The sequence below is a fragment of the Manis javanica genome, chromosome 3 (assembly GCF_040802235.1).
Source record: "Manis javanica isolate MJ-LG chromosome 3, MJ_LKY, whole genome shotgun sequence".
NCBI classification, from domain to species: Eukaryota; Metazoa; Chordata; class Mammalia; order Pholidota; family Manidae; genus Manis; species Manis javanica.
The window spans coordinates 18,705,420-18,716,442 of record NC_133158.1 but is presented as its reverse complement, the minus strand read 5'-3'; the positions used below and the strand labels follow the sequence as shown (position 1 = coordinate 18,716,442).

The 11,023-nt window shown below is 45.4% G+C and overlaps 1 long non-coding RNA gene across 3 annotated transcripts; it reads right to left on the bottom strand.

Moving 5' to 3' along the window:
- Positions 1–1,097: 1,097 nt before the first annotated feature.
- LOC108390954 (uncharacterized) lies at positions 1,098–10,491 on the bottom strand. 3 transcript variants are annotated; one of them, XR_005061529.2, is made up of 4 exons: positions 10,347–10,491; positions 7,988–8,125; positions 3,776–3,888; positions 1,098–1,499 (listed from the first exon to the last, which is right to left on the bottom strand). It is a non-coding gene; the product is annotated as an uncharacterized lncRNA (long non-coding RNA). The 3 variants fall into 3 exon arrangements; XR_005061530.2 differs by lacking the exon at positions 1,098–1,499 and adding an exon at positions 1,527–3,214; XR_012128970.1 differs by lacking the exon at positions 1,098–1,499 and adding an exon at positions 1,527–3,211.
- Positions 10,492–11,023: the final 532 nt, after the last annotated feature.

The following is an 11,023-nucleotide window of genomic DNA, read 5'->3' as shown; positions in this document are numbered from 1 at the left end:
TAGGCTGATTAATATGGCAGAAGAGGAGCAAGTTGCAGTCTCAGTGCCCCCACCATCCATTTGACTCATGGGCATCAGGCTGATGGGTGTTTTACATTAAACTCAGTGACCATAAATATTTCATCATATGACTACTACTTTTAAATATATATATCACTTTTAAAATACATTCCTTTGGGAATTACTGCTCATCTGGCTTCATCCAGATACCCAGGAAGGATCACTGACAAAAGGTATTAAGACAACAAATGTAATAACCACAATGCAAATGTTGCTTCCCACCCCCCACACTCACTTCCTGTGCGCCTGCCCCCACCCCCAGTGTGTAGTTAAGGGTCCATGTTTTAGGGAAGCTGACTCTCCCCACCCAGCTTCCGGGTTTATAGCAGGGCCTATCTAGACTAAGCCAATCACTGTTCTCACCCAGCCCCCCACCTCCCACCCACCACGATTGGGTGAAGGTGGACAGGTGACATAAACTAGTCCAATCATAATGAATCTCAGTACTTTGGCTTGCAAAGACTGCCTTTTCCTCAAGGCAGCTGTGGTTTGGAAAGGTGAGGCTGTGCTGCTGTAGGCGTTTCTGCTTCTGTGAGAACCGGGATAGGGACCCCACAGAAAGGAGAGCTTGAGAGAACTACAGAAAAATGGAGCTTAGCCCTGCTGATGTCATGATAATCTGTCTGAGGTCAACCCTCTACTCTCAACTTTCTGGTTATTTGAGCCAATAAACCCTCCATACCATTTAGGTCAGTTTGATTTTGGGTGGTATATTTGCAGCCAATAACGTTCTAACTATTAGGGACCAGCCAGAATCTGTGAAAAAGGATATAGTTCTGATGCTGACTGAGTCGTGGTTGAACTGTAAGACCCTGGGCAAGTCATTTAACCTGACAGGATCTTTGTTATGTCCTCTGCATCATGAGGCAAATAGAAAGCAGGGTCTCTGAAAACAATGATAACAGTAGATGACAATTTATGACGTTTTTGCTGTGGAGCCAGTGCTACACTAATTGCTTTATATTCATTATTTCTCTTAATTCTCGTATTGCTCAAAGTTTAAGCAGGAGAGCAGAGCCATGTGAGTATTATGGAATAAGGGATTTATTCTGAGAGGAAGACCTCACACAACTGTGGGCAAAGCTGAGAACTAAGAGTCCAAAATGGGGAGTCGGAGGGTCAGAATAAAGTCAGCAACCAGTCCATGTATCAGGCCCCCTGAAGCCCTGGTGGAGGTGGGACTGGAGGGGACGGCATGTCCTTCTGCTGTGGGTGGGGCCGCAAAGGAGAACCTGGGATGAAGTCTGTAGAGGGCTATTGTCGCAGAGTCCGGTAGGAGGCTTGGGGTTGTCGCTGCAAGGAGGGCTGGCAGTCAGGAAGAGCCGGACGTGGGAGAGAGTGAAGTCAAGCTGGAGTGCGGGACCTCTTCCTTAAAGCACCATACATGCCCCAGAGATGAATGGCTGCTGCTTCATTTTTCCCTTCCAAATTCATGCCTTCTGTTTTTTTAATAAAAAAAGGTGTTTTTTGTTTATTTGTTTGTTTTTTTCCCAGCTGCAACCTAGACATACCCAGGGAAGGGGATTCTTGTAAAAGTACTTTGTGCTTGGCCAAGTCAATAGTGCAAACCAACAAACCATCTGAGGAGGGGCTAGATAAACATTCCCCCTCAAAGTTTAGAGAAGCTGAACCATTTGCCCTAAGTTATCCCCCTGGCTAGTAATAAGAAATGGGACTAAGACCCAGAACTTCTTTGTTCTACCTAGCCCTTTTCTATTGAGCTTGATTACTTGTTCCCCAAATTTAGCTTCACAAATTTTAGTTGTAAAGTGCAGTTGATTTTGTTCATTACTTTTTTAATTTGTCATTTTCCTCTTCACTGACCAATGTCATCAATGACCCTTCCTCTTGCTCTTTCTGCTTCTTTGTAGTTAGCTCCTTGGGTCCTGAGCCTCATGGCCACAAGGTGGCTGCTGAAGTGCCGGGCAACACATGGCATCTGACAGCAACCCGCTGAAGGGGTGACAGGAGTCCTTCTCTTGAGACCCTTTTCCTTGATTAGGAGTCCCTTTCCCTAGGGACTGGGTCACGTGCTTATGCTCTAACATAAAGGAGGCTGGGAAACCACATACCCAGTTTTCAGCCTCTACCCTGGGAGGGAATTTTTGCCAGCAAGAAAAAATGTGGAGGATATACTATCGGACAAGCCTCCAACTGTGTCTGCTGTACTCTTACCAGTTCCTTCTTTTTGAACCTTATCCATCAGTTGCAAGAATAAATGGTTTTGTCTATGTCTGACTTTACTCAATGAGTAGAAACATCCCTTTTCTACTTGGGAACGCTACAATTGTCCTTGTTAGCATCACCGTGTGAAGGCCCTGAGAACAAAGGCCCCCACTGCACAATGCCCTCCAAGAAAGGGGTGTTAACACTGCACCAAACATGTAGGTGAATGTTCCTCAACTCTTTTTTATTATCATCTCCTCCAAATGACCTTCTTATACATTTTCCCCAGATCAGCCTCCCATGGAATTTTAAAGCCACCAGTCTGTATCTGTTCATGTGCCATACATATGTATCTGTGGTTTATACATAGGAAGGAGAATATTTTCACACCTGAGAGTCAGTTTTCTCCTTCCTGACTGTCCCCCAGTCCCCTTTGAGAAGACATGACCTAGATGTTGAGTTCTTTCAGACAGATATTTGTATTTTCCAAAGATGCTGAGATTAGTATTTGTCCATTCACAACATTCAGATGTGTCCACAAAGCCCTGACATGTGTCAGCAAATATTTGCTGCCATTTCTGACATTCCGTCTCCATTTTTGCCAAGACTTCAACTCATCCACCTTACTTTACAAGCCTTCACATGTGCAGCTTGTAATAAAATACCAGAAAAAGTTCAAGACAGGGCCCTGGGGAAGAGGAAGGAGACCTGATCAGACTGCAGGAGGAAGGCTGTTTATTAGTTGAGGCTCGTGGTTGGCAAGAAACTGACTGAATTACTTTCGGCAGGGGGCAGGGAGGGCTGGGCGTCACTGTGGGCTACCATGTTCCTTCGCTAGGGCTGCTGTTCCTGCAGGCTGGAAGTCTCAGCGCAGGGTGTCGGCAAGGTTGATTTATTCTGTGGTGTCTTTGCTTGGCTTGAGGTTGGCCACCTTTTTGCTGTGTCCTCAGATGGCCTGTCCTCTGCATGCACATCGGTGGTGTCCCTTCTTATAAAGACCCATTCATAATGGATTAGGGCCCCCCTCATACTTCATGCAACTTGAATTACCTCTCAAAGACCTTATTTCTAAATACAGTCATTTTCTCATGTCCTGGGGGTGAGGACTTCAACATATGAATTTGAGGGAACACAATTCAGCCCAGCACAGACACAGAACATCCCAGGGAGTCCATCACTAGGCTAAACAAACAGGCTGTCACAGAGCAGGGACCAGGTGTGCGCCACCTGGTATTTGAGATATTTTCCTTCTAGGGCAGAATCCAAACCCAGATGCTTCTAAGCACTAGGAAGGAGAATGAATAAGGGCAGCAGGAATAAAAGGGTATAGCAGGGCTTGGGGGCACCTGGAGAGCAGGCACCCCATCAGAAGAGGGTGCTCGCTGCTCAGCTGCAGCAGGGCGCCTGCTGCCTTCTAGGAACACAGGCCCAGGGTGGCCAGGTTGTAAGGCTCTCTGAGACACTCAAAACCTGGGCTTTTGGCTAAAACTTCTAATTTTTTAAGAAAACAACTGCAGGCCAACTAAAACGTCTGCCAGCTGGATCTGACCCCTCTGTCGTTCCTTCTTTAGGACTTTGCCGGATGTGGCTCAGCTGTCTTCTCTGTAGCTTGTTTCTGAGGGAACAGGTTCTGCTTGACAGCCGAGCTGGAGCCAGCCGACCCTGGGAAGGAGAATTCGGCAAGACTACAGCTACCGGGAGGGCAGAGTGACAGACAGGGTGGTTCCTAAAGAGGAGGATCTTGGCAGAAACTGCAAAATCCCCTGCAGGGGAGGGATCAAGATAAAGCTGGTTATGGTTTTGTAGTCCACGGGGCTTGTGTCATCACTGGGGAGCAACTTTCCACAGCTTCCAGAAAAGAAAAAGATGGAGATGAAACAGGCTTAAACGGAATCACAAGGAATTTAAATGAGACAGTGAAGGAACTTGGAAGGGGAGGTTTAAAGCTCGGAGGATGTACCTTGGGCAATTGGGGCCTATCAGATTGAGTCAGAACAGATCTGTCATGGCTGCCCTCCAGGGAAACCTGGGCAACCATCCATCTCAGCCTCCGCTCCTTTCCCAGCCCCCAAATCCCATTCATGCCAACCCCCAGAACAGGGCCATTTCTCACCTCACCAGCTTTTGCAGACCAAAGATTGGTTCAGGCACCAGAGGCCACTCCCCCCCCACCACCTCCTCTTACCTCCCAGTTGAATCAGCAAAAGCCCCAGCAAATTCTCTGATATTGCTGATTCTGTATTGAGGTGATATCTTTATTTGAGGAAAAAAGGAAAAAAAAATCTCTCACTGTGATGGGCTGATGCCAGTGAGAAAACGCAGGGTGTCAACTGTTATTAAGGAAGAGGATGTGTGGAGGGCGATGATAAATTCCATGCATAATTAGTTATTAAGAAACAAGTTGGCACCCCTATTCATCTACTTTGACATGTTTCCCCCATCTATTAACTGTGGCTATTTGAAGGTTACAAATGCAAACAGAGCCCAAGAAACCAGTTGAGGGGAGGGAACCCCAGCTGTTTGGGGAAACAAATTAAATCACATCCACTGAACTATGTTGCTGTTTAAATCCAGTCTAAAGATATCCTATGACCAGTGAGGGTTCTTTCTTTCTTAGTCAATCAAACCCAGCTCAGGCTCCAGAACATTCATTCTTCTGCTAGTTCTGTCCAAAACTCAGAGGGTGGCAGCTGCAGAAGGGGAAATTACAGCATCAGAAACTTCCCAGCTGCTAAACTCTGTGTGGATCTGTTTCCGATGGATTTTGCATCTTTCATTAATTTTATAATTGATTTGTAAAATGTTTTACAGTCAACACAGTTGAAGGGGTGTTTTCAAACCTTCATTCTTTAGAATAAGTTTCTGGGGGCTCCTCTCAAGTGCCAGGTTCCACTGTGATGGGGAGAGAGAGAGGTAGGAACATAAATGAAGAAATAAATGAGCAGGACAACACACGTCAGAGCTGGGACGTAATTATAAGGCGGGCCTATGTGCAGGAAGGGCTGGGGAACGCATTGTCTAGACCAGTGGTTGCTGACCAGGGATGACTCTGCCCCCCGCCCCAGGGGATATTTGGCGATATCTGGAGACATTTTTGGCTGTCATATCTGAGGATGGGAGGAGGTCACTGGCATCTAGTGGATAGAGGCCAGCTAAATATCCTACGATACACAGGACAGCCCCCCCAAATACCCAGCCCCAAATGTCTGTAGTGACCAGTGGCAAAACTCTCTTACAGACAGAATGGTTTTAAACAGAAGGAACAGCAAGAATACTGCAGAAATCAAAAAGAAAACTTAAGGTCTGAGTATAGTAATCAGCTCTTGGTGCAGTAACGCTGTGACGGCAACACAAAAGTCAGGGGCTTATAACTGTGAGTGTTTACTGTTGCTCACAGCTCTGGGATCTTCTGGAATGGCTGTGCTTCAGGCCACTGCTTATACAGGCTTGGCTCCAGACCGTGGATTGGGTTCAAATCTGCACATTTTCCCTCACTCTCCTTGGACAAGTAGCTACCTGGGGTACATGCTTTTCCTGGTGCATCCAGAGCACAAGAAGCTGTGCCAGTTCACTTATTTCAGGGCGTTCCTACATCATAACCACTAACTCACCACTAGCCAAAGGAAGTCTCATGTCCAAGCCCAAATTCAGGGATGGGGGAATCCACTCTACCATGTAAAGCCATGGCAGGGCTATTACAGAGGGCTGAGAACAGAGAGCAATAATGCAGTCTGTCTCACTGGGCGCAGCAGAGTGGGAGAGGGGACTGGAGAAGCAGGCTGGGGCAACGTCAGAGAGTGTGAACTGTGGATTTCATTCTAAATGCATTAGGAAACCATGGGGTGGATTTTCTCTAAGGGGTGACACGTAATCAAATTACACTGAACATTTAGAAATGGTTGCTCTGTAAGAATAGATTGTAGGAAGAAGAAGGCAGGGAGATCAGGTGGGGTGTCATTTGCAGTATAGACCAGGGAAGCCACAATGGGTTTTGGACTAGAACAGGGCCATGGGAAGAAACCAGAGGCACACTTTCCGGATGTATTTCAGAAAGGGAATTATCTAGGCTTGTTGATTGATTTGGGGTTCGAGGAAAGGCAGAGAATAGGGATGACTCTAAATGTTTTGTCTTGGGCCACTGCAGTAGATGGGAGGTGTAGATAAATGGTAGATTTATGGAAATGTGCCCACATTTGGAAAACTAGAGAATGAACAGGTTTAGGTAAAAATCAATCTTTACTTCATTTAATTTAATCGTCTTAGCGACCCTGTCTAGAGCACTTTTATTACCTCGCTTTCCAGAAGAAGAATCGAGAGACTAAGAAAAGTACAGTAACTTGTCCCAGTTCCCAACACTGGTGGGTGGCCAGAGCCAGAACTGAAATGTGGTCAGGCTCTGCTCGGGGCACCCAGCCACGCACGGTTGTTGCCCTAGTTCTCTGCCCCTTGAAATGAAAAGATCCTGAAGGATATAAAGCTTTTTATCCATCTTACAGTATTTAACACTGGTTTCCCTGTATCTGCCTGAGAGGGTAGAATCGATAATGGATTCACTTTTGCATCTCGATGACACCCGCCACAAGATTCGTATAGTTGTTAAGAAGGGCTTGTTAAATGAATGAGTGAATCATGTAAAGACCCACCAGTATCTAATGCAAACCTGCATACAGTACTAGCCCATCGTAAGGCCCATGGCAGAGGGTAAGGAACGTAGGGAGAAAGCAGTCAGAGCTGATTCATCCCAACACCCTCTAAGGTGGTGGGGGTGGGAGTGGGGGAGGGCAGGGCCCATTGGGACTTCCAAGTGAAAGTGTCCATGTGTTAGTTCCTGAGACCCAAGAACCTAGGGCTTCCCTGGTTCTAGTTTTTTCCAAAATCTCATTTTACGGCTTTTCATTCAATCCTGAGAGCTATACCGTTTCTTCCAATCAAGTCTTCATTTCTCCTTAATTTGTCCTGATTTCATGACTCAGTGTCTGTCACTTGCAACCTCAGAACCCTAAAAAGCACTGAAAATACATAGCCATAGCAAAAACACCACCACCACCACCACCACCACCACCCACAAACCAGTGTCCTCTCGTCTCAGCTGCACATTCTGTCTCCAGTGGTGGTAGTGTGGTGACTGTGTCATCAGGCCTGCTTCCCTGTAAGAGGTGCTGACTTTAACAGATTAGAAATGTTCCCAGCACGTCCCACGCTTCTGCTAATAAATGATTCCATATCTATCATGAATGAATTTTTCAAGTCTTCCATTACTGGGCTGTGTACCTACTCAGCTAAGTACATTTCCAGGCGATTTTGTCTGAATTACATGGTTAATTGCCTCATATTTCCAGCTCATGTTACAGGCCCTCTGAGTTAAAATGAGAGAGAGAAGTGCCATGTATCATTTTCTACAGGGGACAAATTCATAGATCGAGCAAGCCACGTGTCAATGGTGAGTGCTAATTTGTTTCTAGCTTCCAAGTGCAGCTAAATTAAAAAGAGTCAAAAGATCAAGGGGAGGGGAAAGTCAGCCAGTTATCCAGATAGATGTTTTAGCTTCTGAGTTTTATCCTAATCCTTTCATTAATTTTTCATCAAAACACACATGTGGAGAAGGATCTGTGATAGGATTGAGGGTGAAAACTCCAGAGGGCCCTCACGTTTGAATCTGAGTTGTAATATATGCACCTATTTAAAAAAAGAAGAAAAAGAATAAGATTTGAATAATACCATCACAATACAAAGCAATATAAGCATTATGATGCAGAGTTACCTGGTGCCCTCAGATCATGCACCTGTGGGATGTACTCCTGTCAAGCTTCTGGGAAGCCCCTCCTTTCCTTCTCCCAAGGAAACCAATCCATGTGTAAGAAGAGAGCCAAAGGATGGTTCAATAATGGAAGACAGAGTTCTAGACAGAGAGAGATGCATGAGAAGCTCAGATGGGAAGGGATACGGCAGGTACCAGGGACTGAAAGGAGCGAGGGAACCATGGGTGGTCCAGCAGCCGATACACTCATACAAATGTGTGGGTGGCACTGCATAAAACCAGTGATTCAAGAAGGTAAAATGAAGCTATAGATCAAAGTAATCCAATAAATAGAGAAAAATGACTTGAAACTTGATTTGAATGAAAGTTGAGTAGCCCCCCTTATTCGTGGTTTGGCTTTCTGTCCTTTCAGTGACCCGCAGTCACCTGCGGTCCAGAGGCAGAGGATCTCCTGACATATCATCCCAAGGGGTGATAGCCTGATGACACGTGTGTCAGAGCACCTGTGCCATTCACCTCCCTTCATCTTATCACGTAGGCATTCTGCCGTCTCACATCATCACAGGGAGAGGAAGGGTAGGTACTGTATGAGATGACATTCTGAGAGAGACCACATCTGCGTATGCAGTATGTTGTTATTGTTCTATTATTATTTATAATTAACTTCTTATTAGGGCTAATTGGTAAGTTCAACTTTATCGCAGGTATGTATGTATGCATGAGAAAAAACACAGTATTATAGGGTTTGGCATTATTCACAGTTTCGGATATCCCCCTGAGGGTCTTGGAACATAGTCCCTGCAGGTAAGGGGGTACTGCTTCACATTCCAACTGTGTTCATTCATGTTCTGAAGATTGCCCGTTCATGCCTAGTCTGGCATACCATTCAAAGGCTTCTCTGAGTCCTCTTTTTGACTAGCATTCATCCTTGGGTCTTGTCTTTGCACTGCTGAGTTCAGTTTGTGCAAAAGAACCTATTAAGTCAGTTTAGAGAGAACTCCCACCTTTGATAACTGATCACCCTAGCCTACCTGCAGCACGAATCCTATTAAGTCAGTTTAGCAAAAATCCACCTACACTTGATGTCTCCTCTTAGTGATTTTCCAACTACCAGTCACCCTTCACCCCACTCTGCTCCTTGGCTATAAATCCCTAGCTGTCTTTACTTTATTTGAGGTAGAGTTGAGGCTGACCTCTTCCTCCTCTGGCAATAGTTGGATGCTTATCAAAATCATTTGAATAAATTCTTCCTTCCATATTAACAGTGTGATTTATATTGCATCAGATCCTTATCAGATTGAGCCTGTGATAAATTTCATTTGATTCTAGCACCGAATTGCACACATTGTGACATTCTTTGTCTGTGTCGTCTCATCATGTAGGCATTCAACTAGTCATGTTGAATGGCTACCTACTCACCACTTAAAAAAATTAGACCAGGTACCACTTGGTACTCATTGTCTAGAAGTGCAATTCATAGTGAAAATAAACGGGTCCTTCAAAGGTGGTCAGAGCAAGGTCAATGAGAAAACCAAAACCAAGTCATAGTTAGGTTCAGCATAAGATACTGAAGATTAAGAGGAAAAGGCATCTCAGGAAGAGCAGACTGTGCCCAGGTATCATATATAGGAGGAGGTCAATGGCTAAGGTTGGTATATTTTTTGGTTGCAGGTAACAGAAACCCAAGTATAACTGGCTTAAGGAAAAAAGTTAGCTTACATAATCCGAAAATTCCTGTAGGATCCCCCCAGATGTAGTGGGCGCAGGGTCTCAGCTGAGGACACCGGGGACTAGAGCTCTCTGCACCTCTTGCCTCTACTGCCCTCTATACAAAATCAGGGTTTTGTTAATGTGGCAAAGTGGGGAATGGTTGTTAAGTCAGAAGGCAACAAGTAACCAGACTAGGAAACCCCCCTACCTTAAGGTAACCTCTCTTCACAGAATGGCACCCAGCAACTCTAGACCTGCATCCTACCAACCCCAAGTCAAGCAAAAATAGAGCCTCTGTCTTTGCTACCATTCTGAGACAAGCCAGGCAATGGACCACGTTGGTTGACTCGTGTCATTCTTTCAATTGTGAACCTATCATGATGGACAAGGGAGTACAATGCTCCGATTACTAGCCTGAGTAGCATGTCTACCCTAAAGACAAAGGTGGTGATCATCTCAGTGTGGATGGAGACAGCAGAAGGACTGGTTTCCCAAGGGAAGTATGGATTCTGTTACCAAAAGTTGAGCAATTGGAAGTTGGACAGAGAAAAATAATAGTCCTCTGTAAAGATGAAACAACCAGATGTTTAAATCTGGAGCATCCTTCATGAAACCCCACGATAGACCGTAGTTGCGTATATCAATAAAGTACCTGGATGCTTGAGTCAATTGTGTCCTTCTCCTCCAGGTGTCTTGTCTATTGTGGAACCAGAGCCTCTATTATGTCAGTAATTCTTCTCATTCTGAGTTTTAGAAATAATGTCAACAGATCCACAATTGCCAGGCTTTGGGGGAGGTCAAGCAACTCCCTCCCCCCAGGCACATGTAGCTCTATTTGTAGTGTTGTTCTTGGAAAAGTGATTGTGAGGACTAAAAATAAATCATTTTGACAAAGGAGGGTAGATTAGGACAGTACAAATGACTTTCAGGATCATGGCATCCCCCCACCCCGAGTGGATCTGATGGGGATGGAATGTTCTGTGCTCCAAGTCTCCCAAGTGATTCCAGCCCTCAGTGAACACAAGAGTCATAAGGCGATCACCTGATGCATGGTTTATAGACATTGTTCTAGAGAAGCCAGCAGAGAGAATGTGTGGGGGTGGGGGGCTATAATACACTGAAAGAGCCAAAAAGAATACCTGCTTTCCATGAAGCTGGACTTGCTCCCTTCTGTTGGTGGGCAACCTAAGGAGTGATGAGCATTTACTAGTCCTAGGAAGCTGTTGTTGTCTATCCGATACCCAGTTCCCACCTTGCCATGTTAGTAACCCTCGATTTTGTACAGAAATGAGGCAACCATATCTTTGGGGTGCCCAGGATCTCCCCAGT